Source organism: Stenella coeruleoalba (assembly GCF_951394435.1).
Source record: "Stenella coeruleoalba genome assembly, chromosome: 6".
Taxonomy (NCBI): Eukaryota; Metazoa; Chordata; class Mammalia; order Artiodactyla; family Delphinidae; genus Stenella; species Stenella coeruleoalba.
Window position 1 is genome coordinate 116,630,997 of NC_137151.1, and position 15,741 is coordinate 116,646,737.

Genomic DNA, 15,741 nt, shown 5'->3' on the forward strand with positions numbered 1-15,741 from the left:
GGGGATGCACGGGAACAGGTGGAATGCGCGGGGCTGGAGGGAGGGGCGAGGAGGAGGCTTGGAGGGCTCCTAGGGGTCAGGGATGGAGAAGGCCCTGACAGAGGTAGATAGGTAAGTAGGTAGGTAGACGGATGATAGATAGATAGATAGATAGATATGCAGGCAGGTAGATATAGAGATGTGGAAAGATAGATAATCTCCAGGGATGAGCGCTTGAGAACACGGGATATACAGACGCGCGATGTCACACCGGTGAATCAGAGCAGGCACATGGCCTGGCAGAGAGGACAGAGGGCTGGAGTCCCAGCCCTGCCACTTCCTAGATGTCACCTCACACTGAACTCTGACCTCTCTGGGGCTCGCTTTTCCTCCTTGTCAATACTTGCCCTCAAGTGTTCCATCAGTTTTGTTGAGAAAAGCAAATGCCGTCACTGAAAATTTAATAGCACCTTAGAAATAGAACTCATGTTAGGATAAATTAAGCAATCTGTCGCTGTGATTTCTATTCAAAATTTGAGAGCTCCTGGATTCATTTATATCCACCCGTATATTTCTTATTCTTTGCGAAGATAAATTAGTGTCCTCAAAACTGTTATGACTCCTGGAGTTGACTTACTTGATTTTAACTGGTAAAAGTGCAATGTAACTTTTCAGCCGCCTTCTGTGACTTTTACACAGAAAACTTAATCTGGGATGACAACGCAGTGTAAGTTTCGTTTCCCAGAATGATCAGATGTTTTTCAAATTTCATGATTAAAATTGTGATTGGAAATTAATAGTCACATAAATATGTGTTAGCGTGAAAATGTTTTTCAAACTTTCAGTCACAGGAAATACAAGTATTTTCCATTTAAGTTAAATTTTAAATTATGACATTACAGGTGAAGCTAAAACCCCCTTTGATCACCTCCATACCTTACCCCACCCTGTCTAAAGAAATATATCCACTCTCGCCACTTTGTGTTTCTTTTCAGACATTTTTCTAGGCATTTATGTATTCATATATGGACCTACAAACAATATGTGTTTTTTGTTTGTATTTTTTAACATAATCGATACCATATACCTATGCTGTATATATCCTTTTGCATCCTACATGTCTCCCCATGACAGTATTTGAGATAGATCTACCTCTTTTCTTTTTGCCTTATTGCATTATTGTATAGTTTTCCATGATATGAATATGCCAAAGTTAATTGAGCCATTCCCCTACCAATTTACATTTAGGCTATTTAGTGTTTTATATTCTAAAGGATTTTGTAATCCATGTAATCCCTTCATGTAGTTATAGTTCTAACAAAAATGTGCTTTGCATAGACTAAGAATGCCCAACCCAGGTAGCTCAGTACTTCTGGGCATGATGGTTAGAACTCATCTAAGTCAGTATTGAATGTCTACCAGCATTAATCCAGGAACAAATCCAACAACTAAAAAAAACTAAAGGAAGTGTATGTATGTCGTGGGAAGGGCTGGGGAAGAGTTCCAGAGCAGGGTTTGCACATTCTTCTAGAGTTCAAAGAAGAGGGGAGATTAGGGACGGTGGAGAAAGAGGGGAAGAATTACACACCGGTAAAGATCAGCCTGAAAAAGTGATCCTCTGTAATCATTCAACCTCTAGTCATACCAATTTTCAATCATACTGTCATATTCCCTTATTATTTTTTACATAAGAATTTTTCTGTCTTGAGTTTGGCCAAATCTTGGAGGCTTTCTGCTGATTCTACAATTAATCCATTCATATTATTTTTAACAGCCCTTGAAGTAAGTCTCTGTTAAAACTTTGCTCAGTTACACAGACGATGTCATTAGAAATCATGAAACGTACCCTCATCGTGTAGAAAAATGGAATCACAGCAAATTAACTGATAACTGGTTGGCACAGTGCCAGCATGCCTCCCTCCACGGGGTAGCTCTGATGCTGTGCAAGCCTCTTGACCTCTCTGAGCCTCAGTCTTATCTGTAAAACGAGGGAGTTGAAACCCCTCATGGAGCCAGTAGATAAGGTTAATTGAGTGAGGCTTTGAGGTAGGGGGCAGTCTTCAGGGCCAGCTAATTGTTGACATTCTAGAATTCAGACTCAGTAATACCAGAATCCAGCTTTTTCAGAAAAGAAGCTGGTAATCTAGTTTCCATGAGAAATCTCTCAATTTCTAAATGTTAGGAAAAAGGAACAAACTCTGTATAAGTGAGAGCTAAATGTAGTCTTTGGGACATAATATTTATCAACTTTGTGCTGCATAGTTAAGGACATATTTTGCTCTAAATTCCTGTAATTTTATGTTAGCATTTCTCAAAGAAATAGGAGTGCTGTTCACCCCTTATTCTGAGTTCAGCCGGGGTGGAACTGTCCACCCACACAATTTGCTCTGAAGAGCCCTGCGTAAAATCCCTCTGCTGCTTGCCTGCAGGCATTCGGTTCCAGGCCTGGCTGTTCAGCACATCCCCAGGTTTTATAGCTATTACCAGGCCCAGCTCATCAACTTGAAACTGGGAGGCACTGTGCTGTTGCCTCAGGCAACAGGTCTGGGAGAAGAGTGAGAGGGAAAGCTCCTTCTCTGATATCTAGAGAAGGTGAGATTCATGGTTTGAGATATCATGGTTTATCCTTCCCCTTTTTAACTTAAAATTCCAGACAAGGCAGAAATCAAGTATCAGGAGCTGAATAACAGCTGCATTTAGGGAGGAGACTTCTCAACTGATTTGGTTTTTAAATCTAAAAAAAAAAAAAAATTAAGTTGAATTAAGAAACATTTCAAACAAACAGAAAGTAATGTAACAGACTCCAATGTATCCACCCTTGAGATTAAGCAAGTATTAATAAGTTTTGACCTGTTTGTTCTCACATCTCTCCCCTTAGGAAAATAACAGATAAATACAGAAAGTCCTAAACACCTCCTTTGCCTCATCTTCCATGCATGGTTTTATATTTATACTCCATGGATATGTGTGTATGTGTGAGTGTGTGTGTGTGTGTGTGTGTGTGTGTGTGTGTGTGTGTGTGTTAGTAACCATAAAAAATAAATATTATTGTTTTGTGGTCCTTCAAATGTAATAAATGGTTTCACATGATACATACCTATTGGAGCTTGCTTGTATCAGTCAGTATGATGTTTTTGGATTTTATCCATGTTGATACATAGAGATGCGATTTGTTTATATACATATAGATGTGAGAGCATAGTATCCAGTTACATAAATAAAGCAGTTTATTTTTCCATCTGCCTAAACGCAGCGAATTTGTTTCCATGCTTTCAGCTTACAGAGTTGGAATTTATATCTTTGTATATGTACCATCGTGACAACTAGATTTTGAATTCCTACGTGGAATTCAGAGGGTTATAAGAGAAAGCGTATTTTAAATTTTTTAGGAATTGTCAAATTGACTCCAAAAGGATTGTACCAACATCGTGCCAGAGTACCTGTTTCCCTATATCCTCAGCAAAACTTGGTGTGCTTAGATGTTAATGGGTGTGAAATAGGATCGTGTTTTGACTAGTGAGTTTAGGAATCTTAGCATATTTTGATTGACAGTCTATAGTTCTCTCCGAGTGAATTGCGTGAACAAGTCTTTGCATATTTATCTTTTGTGGCCTTTGCCTTTTTGTTGCTAATTAATTAGAAGCTATTTATATATTTGGGTACTGAAATTTTGCTATTTAAATGTGCAGCAAGTATTTCATTCCAATCTTTGGTTTATATTTGCATTTAGTTATTGGTACCTTAATGTATAATATTTTTCACTATAATCTCAAACTTATCCATCTTTTCCTTGATTTCCTTGATTTTGTGTTTTGCGTCTTGTTGAAGAGATCCTTTCCTTCCCTGGGATTGTAAAAATGTTCTCCTACGTTTAAAAAAAATTACAGTTTAATTCTTTTACATTTAAGACTCATAATCCTGGAATTGTTTTCTACTTCCAGGATTATAATTTTATCTTTTTCCATATAGAAAATGAACTGTCCCAACATTATTTATTGAACAGTCCATCCTTTCTCTCACTGTTTTTCAGTGTTACATCTGCAAACATGTGTACCAAGAACTCATTCATGTATGATCTGTTTGTATTCTTACATGAGTCTGTTTATTTAGGGCTTTAATTTCTCCCAGCATTTTAGAGTTTTCTGTTTTTTTGATTTCTAAGTATTTGACATTTTTTAGTGCTATTATATTAGAAATGGTATATACTTTTTAAATTTTATAGTTTAACTGGTAAAGATACAGCAAAACATAGTTGAATTTTATGTTTTGGCTTTGATCAAGCAACTTTGAATAGTTCAAATGCATTTAAGGCTAAAAAGTTTCCCCCAAAACACTGTATTAGCTGCATCATACAAATTTTAATATCATTAAGTTCAAAATCTTTTCTAATTTTTTCCTTTGTCTTATTGGTTATTTAACTGTTTATTTCTTAATTTCCAAACATACAGAAATTTTCTAGTTATTTTTTTCACTGAATTGTGGTAGAGATGATATATTTTTTTCTCTTTTATTTTTATTATTATTTTTTAATTTTTATTTTTATTTTGAGATGATATTTTGACTTCAAAGATTTCTACATATGTCAATTAGGTCAAGATTTTTATCATGTTATTAAAATTGTGATACAGGTACACATGTGTTTTTTATAAATCCTACTCAGTGGATATTTAACCTGAGATTCTCTCTTTTTCATCAAATCTTGAACATTCTCAGACATTCCTTTCTTATATTTCTCCTTCCTCACTCTGTCTCTACTCCTGGCATTCTCAGGATGCTAGCTGGGCCTTCTCATTCTCGTCCTCCAGTTCTCCTTCCTTCTTATGTCAGATAACCTTTCCTGTGCCACTCAGCTCCGCTTGGCCTCTCCTTGCTCCTGGGCTCTGGGCACTTTCTCCCCCAGTGGTCAGCTTGGCCACAGACTTCACACAGGCACAGCCTCGTGTTCCTTGAGACTCTCTTCCACGTCTTCCTGTTGCACCCCGGAAGTGCAGGGCATTAGCACCTGCAGGGCAAATCTCTGATCAGTGGGAGATGGAAGCCATTGGATAAATTCTTCTCTTCTGCCCCCAGAAGAACGGTCCTAAAGTGCAGAGGTTCTCACAGCCTCTCCAGGAGACCCATCATCAGTTGTATTTGAGACCAAATTGTAACGTGTTGAGCTTTTGTTTCACATGCTGCTCCCTCCATGCTGTATCCTGCGACATGTCCTCACATCCATCTTTCAAAGTTTAATTCTCTCTCCTGCTGTTTGTAATGTTCAGTAGATTTTCAATCTACTGTAACTTTCCATGATGGAAAAGAACTCTGGAACCATTCAACAATGGCTATAACCCCAGGTCTGTTAACTACCAGCTTTTTAAAAATTTTTGTCTCAGTTTCCTCATCTTAAACTGGAAGTAAGAGACTCACCTCAGGATTTTATGAGGATCAGATGATTTAGCACATACAACACATACTTTACCATGCCTGTCACATAGTAATCATCCAATAAATGTTACATATGATTATTTTTATTCATTAAATTTTAATTTCAATGACTATTCGTATTTCTAGATGTGCTTTTTGGAGTCTAAGTCTGTCTGGGGTTTTCTGACTTGTTAGGGTTTGTTTTTTTTGGTCTTTTTTGTAGGGGTTTTCCCCTCTTTTTTATGACTTTAGTCATTTTGCACTTATTTGTATTATCTTTCTGATTCTTTTTGTATGATTTCAAGGTTTGGGAGTCTATCTTGTTTCTTCAGTCTGTTGATTGACTCTCATCCGTAGGAAGACTATGTACATGAGAAATTTGGGGAAAATAAGCCTCTCTGTCATCACAGCTTGCTCCCAGATTGGAGCTGTCCTGCCCCGGAAGAAAAAGGAGCAAAGGAGTTCTGAGGCTTCCAGGGGATTTTCCCCACTAAGATGGACTGATGTAGTAATGATCTGGGGGGAGGGGCGCACCAAAGGTGTTTCCTTTCCTGTTCTCAGGGTCACCCTCCTCCAGTCCCCTCCTACTACCCACTTCCTCCAAACATGCTAGACTCATATTTGATGAGGTGGGGCAGGGTCAAGACCACACAGCAAAGCCGCCAGCTTTGTCTCTCTAACCAGACTAAGGGTCTTTCTCCTTTAGCATTTCTCTGGGGTTTCGGTCCTTGGTATGTTTTCAGGCATTGTCCATGGAAAATCTGTGAATTAAATGCAATTTGTCTTTGTATTTCCCTTATCATTATGGCCGTGTTACCCAGAACAAAGTAATAACTGCTTAGTGTTACCTATGACTAAGATTAACTTTGTTAGATATTACAATTGTTAAGACCCTCAAACCTATAAGTGTATGAGTCTGACAGCAGGGCAGTCTGGTCTGCATACGCCTTGTGGTCCTTCAGCCATGTGCAGTTAACCACACTCATGTCATGGCCTTCAGCCAAAAAGCAGCCATCCACCACGGAGTCAATGATTTTTCAAACACATGGTGCTCAGAGCATTTCTGTTCTACAAAGTTTATATCCAGCCTCAGTCTAAACTTTTGAATCATAACAGACTTTCACCATAGGTCATTTATTTCACCTCTGTTTTCAGTTTGAGAAAATAAGGAAACCAAAATTATATCAACTTCTTAACAGAGTAGACATGTTACGTTATCAGCCCTACCACCACCACGGCCTTGAACTTAACCTCTCAGAGTTGTCCTCATCTCTAAAGATCTGATAAGAAAGCATCTTACCCCAAGTTCTACTTCATCCCACAAGATCTAATCATTGGCTCTTGTCTTCTCTAAACACCCGTGTCAGTCTTCCCATTCCTCCTGGGGTTCTTCCTGTAACCGCCAATTAAGACCTCTGGCTTCAGGTACATTTTCTAGCCAAGACTGAATTAAATTATATCAGCTTTATAATTTTCCACTTAACTCACTTTCATAAGTTCAGATAAACAAATATCTATGTCCATGTCACCCAATAGAAATATACTGTGAGCCATAACTAGGAGCCACATATGTAATTTTAAATTTTCCAGTAGACACATTAAAAAAGAAAAAGCAACAGGTGAAATTAACTTTAACAGATTTTATTTATTCTAAAGATCCATAACAGTATTGTTGCAACATGTAATCACTATTAAAAACATTAATGGATATTTACAATCCTTTTTTCTTATTAAGTTTGCAAAATCTGGTGCCTATTTTGCATTTTTAGAACCTTTCAATCTAACTACATTTCAAGTGTCTATGGCCACATGTGGGCACCATTCTGGACAGCAAAGATCTAGGTAAATGGCATCCAGATATGAGAGAGGGTTACAGTCCATAAGGACTTACCTCTGGATGGAACACATTTTGTTTATTTACCATAAGAAATAAACATGTGGCAAAATGATAAACTTTAATTTAAGACAATAAATCAGCATGGGTTGTGCCTGAATATGTATGCAACTTTTTCTCCAGAAAATTAAGATAGTTGGCCTTGACTACAATGCTTAAAGCGAAACAAATTACCACTCGTACAAATTTAATTATAGTGATCCATTATCAAAATATGAGTAAGTTATGTGCATAAAGAATTGAAGAAACATCACAAAAACAGCAAACACTTGGCCAAAGAAATAGAGAAGGTGAGAAATATATTGAACACCATCATGCCACACCTAGCCTTTCGTCTAGACTAAATTGTCACTAGACTTCAGCCAGGTAACAGGGTGTTACCCTGAACAAGTTGCTTCCAAAAGCAAACTAGCTTCCCTATCTGAAAATGATGGTACTGTATCTATTACAGGTAAAGTGCTCAGTACAGTTTTTAGTACAAAATAAGTACCCAGCTTTTAGATTCTAGCTACAGTCAATTTGTTATCGTTAATAAAAGCAGGAAGGAGAGAATAGGACAGAGACACAGGCACATGGCAAGGTGCTGGGGATAAACCAAACAGCCTGACTCCCTGGCCATGATGGATTTGGGATTCTAGTGGAATAGGTGAGAGAAACAAGAGCTCAGTAAACAAATGTGCAGCTATGGATTTTGGTACCTGCTGGGAGAGAATGGGATGTGGTGATGGAGAAGAAGAGGTTCTACTGTAGCTAGTGGTGGTCGGGACCCGCCTTTCTGAGGGAGCAGCATAGAGGCTAAGGCCTAGGGAAACAGCATGGAGAGTGCCTTGGGAAGCACTGAGGAATATGGTCCAGGACCTCTGGACAGTGAGGAGAGGTGAGACACTTCCAATTTTATGGCTCCTGGGTGGTCAGAGAATAAAACCAAGACCAAGAGAACTTTTTTTTTTAAGGGAGAAAAAAAAGCTGAGTTTATTTACTCACCACCAAGGGAACGCATGCGCCTGACGGAATATGCTGAGTACTTTGTTAGAGGTGGATGAGGGATGGGAAGCAGGGCATCAGGGGCCCCAGAGAGGGCCAGCTCATGGCGGTCCTGCTAATTAAGGATGGAAAATTGCTTGCAGAATAGGGTGGGGTAAGTCCACAGGCCTGTATGTAGTTGATCATGGTATGATTTTAGTGTCTGCACTCAACAAATTTGTATTTTAACAAAAAAGACACAATGCATGTGTTTACGCTACTCGCAGGACAGTTGGCACATTAGTCATGGATGAGTAACAGATTCACACTGGGGCTTGGTAATGGGCCCACATGTAAAGTGATGTGATGAAAACCTTCTTCTGCTCCTGTCTCTTCATCTTCTTCTCAACCTCACCGAGACGGGTCTAAATTTGCCAAATGTGGCTGTGAGGAGGTAAAGCTGAGCCGAAGAGTCCCTGTCTCAGCTGACATAGGCCCAGTCCAGGGAAGGCTCTAGGCCAGGGAAGGATGAAACCCAGTTAAGGACCTGGAGACCTCCTCAATCAAATGACCAGTAACACCAGCCTCCCCTGGGTGTAGGTTAGGAAGACAGAATGTCATGTCGGGCTCCGCCCCAGACCTCCCCAACTGGAATCCGCATTTTAACCAATCCAAGGGATTCCTGGGCATATTATTGTCTGAGAACTGTACCGGCCTTGATAAGGACACTGGAGGGTCCTTCAAACTGTGATGTGATTGGTGCCGGAGTGTTTCAGAAGGATGGTGACATGACCCCTATTTTAAAGATTTATATGGCTGACCCCTGGAGAGGGTTGGCTGTTCTGTCCTTGGGAACCCAGCCTATGTAAAGGTGAAGTAACCAAGCAGGAAACAAGTCTTGTTGGTGCTTTCTCTTTGGATTCTGGTGCCTTGAAAATCAGAAAGAGAGGAAGGGAGGAGAACCAGTCTAGACCAGTGTAGCAGTCGCTCAGTCTGTCCCTGTTAATTGTGCAGTTAATCTGATAATTATTTATGTACAAACAGAGGAAGGTTAAAAATCCAGTTCATGAAAAAAATCCAGTCCATGGTGTAATGCTCTGTATATACAAGATCAGACTATCAAAAAATATTTCCACATATCATGGTAGGTATTATGTATGTCTGTATGTGTGTGTACATATAAATATACACACAAATATATTTAAAGAGTAGCTTATATTTTCAGAATTTTTATGTTAATTGTTGTAGGGAGATAATGGCCCCCCCCAAAAGTGTAATTTTCAGGGAGACGCAAGAGGGAGGAGATATGGGGATATATGTATATGTATAGCTGATTCACTTTGTTATAAAGCAGAAACTAACACACTACTGTAAAGCAATTATACTCCAATAAAGATGTGAAAATATATATATATATATATATATATATACATTTTGAACATACATAAAATAGAAATAAGGTTAAGATTTAATTTTTTTTTTAAAAGTGTAATTTTCAGAGCTATTTAAAATGTAACCATATAAAAATATTTTATTTTTCTGACAGTAGTTTTGGGGTAAGTTGGGAATTTTCCATTTTTAATCTTTAAGATTGATGTTTGTTAATTAGATTGTCTCTCTAAATCGGTTTCTTAGAGAAGTGATCCCCATATTTAAAAATAAGTTCAAGTTATTTAGAAACCTTGGGAGGTTTATCATTATGTAGACAAAACAGTCAGGTCACTGGATTTTTTTCCCACCAGTATATTTTGCTGTTACATGAACTTTTCAAACAAAAAGTTCTACAAAGTGGAAAGTTGAGAAATCTTCAATATTATCCCTTTGAATCAAATGACAAAGGGAAGAGTGTCTGGGAAGAGTCAACAAGACTAATATTCATTTTCTTTGTTTAACCAGATGATAGGATAATTTTATGCTGTTTATTTATGTATGAAATTGGGAAAGCTGAAGAATTCACATGCTGGCTTTAAAAATAAGAAGTTGTACGGGTAGTGCAAAATCTGGAAAGTGTTTAAAAGTACAAAAAGAAATATAAAAATTATCCATAATCATATTGCCCATAGATATTACTGTTAACATTTTGGTCTATTTCCTTCCAGACGTTTTTTTTCATTCTACTTTTTTTTCACCTAAGAATAGACTGGAAAAAGTTTTCTGAGTCTTTAATTATTGCAAATATCATTTTAAATGTCTACAGAGTACTTCATTATAGGTGGTACCGTAACTTATTTCAGTAATGCCCTTCTACTGAATATTTTGGTTATTTCCAATTCTTTAGAAATAATGTTACAATGGAACTCCTTGGAGATAAACATTCACTAAAATTACATTTTAAATAATTTTGTGTGTAGTTGGTTTCTTATCAAGTGTCTGATTTTGTGCTTTTCTGAGAGTTAGATGGCAAGGTGATATCATTTCTGATTTACAGATGACGGTCTGACGGAAGAGCATTCATCAAGTCAGTGGAGGGAGTGGATTTAGAATTTGGAGTTATGCTTATTAGGGCTCTTCAGTAGGTCTTTTTACTACCAAAAACATCACAGATAATGGAAAAAGAGTGTCAGATGCCACTTTATCCATCATTTAAATAACTAAGTACTATTTGAGAAAAGATTGATTTTTTTATTTAGTTATTTATTTTTTGGCCACACCACATGGCATGAGGGATCTTAGTTCCCCAAGGAGTTATCGAACACGCGCCCCCTGCATTGTGAGCGTGGAGTCTTAAACACTGGACCGCCAGGGAAGTCCCACGATTGATTTTTTAAATGCTTCAGTTATCCAGAATGAATGATTCCTGACACCGCTATCCTTTTACAATCAAAACACCAACGGAATACCTTTATTTACTGAAGTATTAATTATCTTGCCAATCTAGAAAGGATTTAACCTATTTCCATGTCGCTTTCCCTACTGGACTTCTTGCAGACAGGTGTCTTTCCCATCTTTGTTATTCCAGCTCTTGACAACACACTTAGTATTACTGGTCCTCAATGAATGTTTATAGAATTGGATGTACATTTTATTAAACACTAAAACAAAAAGGTTGATAAAGAATTAACAGATCTTTTGATCCTTTGGCATAAAAATAAAGCATTATTTTTCAGATGAATATTTTTTAATATTATAGTCCATTTATAGATATTATAACATATTGGCTATATTCCCTTGATGTACAATATATCCTTGTAGCTTATTTATTTTATACCTGATAGTTTGCACCTTTCAATCCCCTACCCCTAACATGCCCTTCTCCCCTGCCCTCTTCCCACTAGTAACCACTAGTTTATTCTCTATATCTGTGAATCTGTTTATTTTTTGTTATAGTCAATGTTTGTTTTATTTTTTAGATTTCATATATAAGTGATAACATACAGTATTTTGTCTTTCTCTGTCTGACTTATTTCAATAAGCTTAATACCTTCCAGGTCCATCCATGTTATTGCAAATGGCAAAATTTCATTCTTTTTTATGGCTGAGTAGTATTCCATTGTGTATATATATACCATATCTTCTTTATTCATGCATTTGTTGATGGACTCTTAGGTTGCTTCCATATCTTGTATTGTAAACAATGCTGCTATGCACATTGGGATGCATGTATCTTTTCCAATTAATGTTTTCATTTTCTTTGTCTATGTACCCAGGAGTGGAATTGCTGGATCATATAGTGGTTCTATTTTTAGTTTTTGAGGAGCCTCCATACTGTTCTCCATAGTGGCTGCACCAATTTACATCCCACCAACAGTGTACAAGGGTTCCCTTTTCTCCACATCCTTGCCAACACTTATTTGTGGTTCAAGAGAAATATTGAATGCTTCATTCATTAAGTCAGCAAGACGATGGGAACAAAGATAAAACCAACACAGCCCCTCCTCCCTTTATGGAATATGTCACCAAGTGAGGGGTTTAGATAAATATGCAGACAATAGCAATAAAATTATACATGCTGTAACAGGGCAAATATGCAAAAGCGAAATTTAAGTGGAGTTGGGAAGGAAGAATAAAGGTCCGCAAATGTACAGAACATCGAACACACAGGCTGTATATAAAGCAAGTGTGTGATGGCAATGGAGCCAGAAATAGTAAGATTTCGGTGGCTTAAACACATAGCTTCTCCTCAAAGTAGAGTACTAAAACTAAGGTTGGAATGAGTGCAGAAAGCAGCTCATAGAGTTACCGGTGGTATTTTCACCTTCTAGCCTCTGTCTCAGCTGGAGCTCTGGTCAGCGTTCGGCAGCTGTGCCCGCAAGGTTTACGCACATGGACTGGATTCCACAGTCCCTTCCAAAAAGTGATAAAAACTAAGAACAGGGACGTCCCTGGCGGTCCAGTGGTTGAGACTATGCCTTCCAGCGCGGGGGGTGGGGGGGGGGGGTGAGGGTTTGATCCCTGGTCGGGGAGCTAAGATCCCACGTGCCTCGTGGCCAAAAAAACAAAACATAAAACAGAAGCAATATTGTAACAAATTCAGTAAAGACTTTAAAAATGGTCCACATCAAAAAAAAATCTTAAAAAAAATCTAAGAACAATACTGTATCTGAAATCTCATGAGATAAGGTTCCTACTGATTGGAAGCCAGACTATGTGCTCCTGAAGATGCCAACGCTCTCTAGTTGCTGCAGATAAGGCTGGAGAAAGCCAAGGGATTGATTTATCCAGTCCTGCATGTGCCTGGGGCTGTGCCCACAGAACTAGTCAGAGTTTCTGCTCACTGAGACCTGCTGAGACCTCTTGGAGATGAAGCATTCAGAGCCCATGAGACTGGAACAAGCAACATCTCCAGACCCTAAGAGAGCAGTCCTGCAGGTAAGGACATCTGAGGCTCCCTGCCATCCAATGAGGCAACACTGGGCAGTAGTAAGAACCCCTCATCCCGTGCCAGCAGGAAGACACTGTTGTGACAGTCTGGGGCAAATCACTTGAATTCCAAGACTCTTCATTTCCTCAATCATAAAACGTGGTAATAAAACCTCTCTCTCCTAGCTCCAGAAATAATACAATGGAACACATTTTGCACACAGTAAAAGCATGCTACAAATGCCAAGTAGTATTGAGACAGGAATGAGTTTCAATATCAGGAAAGCAGTAGTCCAAATATGTTTCTTATACTCATTTAATTCTCCTATTATGTTGTGACCTAGTATCAACTTCCTGGAATGTATTAAGGAGTTTCTTATTTTCAAAAATATTATTCAGTGCATTCTTTGCTGCTGGTATTTTCTAATAACATTATTTGGAAACATCAGCAGAAATGGCATCCTCCCTTAGCACTGTCTCCACCAAAAAATGAACAGTTTATTGACTTTACATCCCATGTAAATACTAATGCTAAAACTCAAGCGATGATTTCATCACTTTTCTGGTGACTTGCCAAATACCTCAACTAAAATACCTGTTAATTACAGGGATAGTCCTGGATAGCATTTCAGATTAATAATTTGTTCCTTTCTTATCTTTAAAATATAGGCTTTGGGGCCTGTCTTTAAAAGAAAAGCCATGTAACCAGCTTTGACACACAGCCTCCCTCAAATTCTGTTAATGGGTAATCAGCTGCAACAGGGTAGAAAGTGTAAATTCATTTTGTGCACATTCACTGAGCACCTTAGATGCAATGTATTGTGCTAAGGAAACTCTTGGACTATCTTTCAAACAGAGGATTGATCCTTGAGGAGTTTCAAGATGAAGTTGCTAGAACCAGTTATCAGACCTACAAAAATATTTTTTCTATGTTGCTTTTTTTCCTAACAGTAAAAGTACTATATGTGCCCATTTGTGAACATTCAAGATATATAAGTATAAAAACAAAGCAAAACAAAAAGTACTCCTAACATAAGAACCTAGAGGTAGCCAGTGTTAATATTTTGGTATATTTGTATAAAAATAAGGTCATACAGCATATGGCATTTTGTATCCTGCTTTTTTGACATTATATTGCTAGTATTTTCTCACATCAATAAATATCTTTTAAAAATTAATGCATACCATTTCATCATGTTTATATACCATAATTTAACCTAATTTTTGTTTGTTTGTTTGTTTTTGTTTTTGTTTTTGTTTTTGCTGTACGCGGGCCTCTCACTGTTGTGGCCTCCCCCGTTGTGGAGCACAGGCTCCGGATGCGCAGGCTCAGCGGCCATGGCTCACGGGCCCAGCCGCTCCGCGGCATGTGGGATCTTCCCGGACCGGGGCACGAACCCGTGTCCCCTGCATCGGCAGGCGGACTCTCAACCACTGCGCCACCAGGGAAGCCCTAACCTAAATTTTTGATGTTATAAACAAAACTATGAAGAATTCTTGACTCTTTATAATTTCTTTTTATAACAGACTCATATATTGTTAGAACTATTAATTAGATCAACTGGCATTATGTTTTTCTTTTTTTATACAAGTTCTACTTGTCCAACAATAGACATAGTTTAAATACTAAGCAAAAAGAAAACAAAATTATGCCAAATTCTATCATGTGAATGTAACTAGAGTAAACATTTTGATATAAGTTCTATCTTATTTTTTAATTTAATCCAAAATATTTGGTGTATGATGTGAGCAAAGGATATAAATTTTTAAAATTTCTCCAAACTAGCCAATTTTCCCAACATCATTTCTGCAACGATCTACCAATCTCTCACTGAATTCTAGTGATCTCAGTTCTGCCCGAAAATGAATATCTTGAATAGAGTCAGGATTTTCTTAGAACACAGATCTGAGAATGAGATACACAGCTAATGGCCACAGATTAAATATGGGGTTTACCAGTTATTCTCCTTGTTAGGGAATAGACCTGGAGTCAGCCTAGTGTTAGATTTAAAGATGCTCACCTCAGTCAGCCCACCATTTCTCAGTGACCCCTCCACCCTCGCCCTCAGCTGTAAACCTAGAATGAGGTTAGACTCAAAGATCTCCATTAACCCTCCCTATAGCACATCCCATTGGTTTTAGATCATTCTAAGCATTTGGAGAGAATGAGCTATTTCCAGTCAATATCAATGATATTTTTTTTCTCTCAATTTCACTCTACCTACCCTATCTCCTCATGCCTCTCTCATGCATTTTTATGACCTCCCAGCAGGTGACATTTGGGCCAAGAATCCATTAGATTTTTTTTAGGTGTCTTGAAGGCCAATCGGGTTTAAACCATGCATCTAAATTAGAACTAAGTTGATTTCCTTATATCAAGTTGAGCAGTAACTTGATAAACATTATAGTACATTATAATCCCAGAAGTAGATTATATAATGACTGCATTATAATCTCATATGCAAATAACAGTGCAGAGAAAAACAGAATTGAAATAAAGAAAAGACCTGAAAACTCACGATTTTGTAAAAGAGGAAGATGGAAATTTTGACCTGCACCTACTGAAACACAGTATCAGTCAGACCCCTCTTGAATCATCACACACAGGATTCAAGAACTTTTCTTTAAGCAAGTTAACGTGAATGCAATGTATTTAGCATTTTCTGCTGTAAAACCAGGAGACTAATACCAATGACTCT

General features: G+C 38.0%; 1 protein-coding gene across 5 annotated transcripts in view; it reads left to right on the forward strand.

Annotated features, from left to right (window-relative positions):
* COL4A3 (collagen type IV alpha 3 chain) overlaps nucleotides 1-15,741 on the forward strand; it is a 133,628-nt gene that overhangs the window by 360 nt on the left and 117,527 nt on the right. The gene's annotated exons all lie outside the window — the stretch shown is intronic.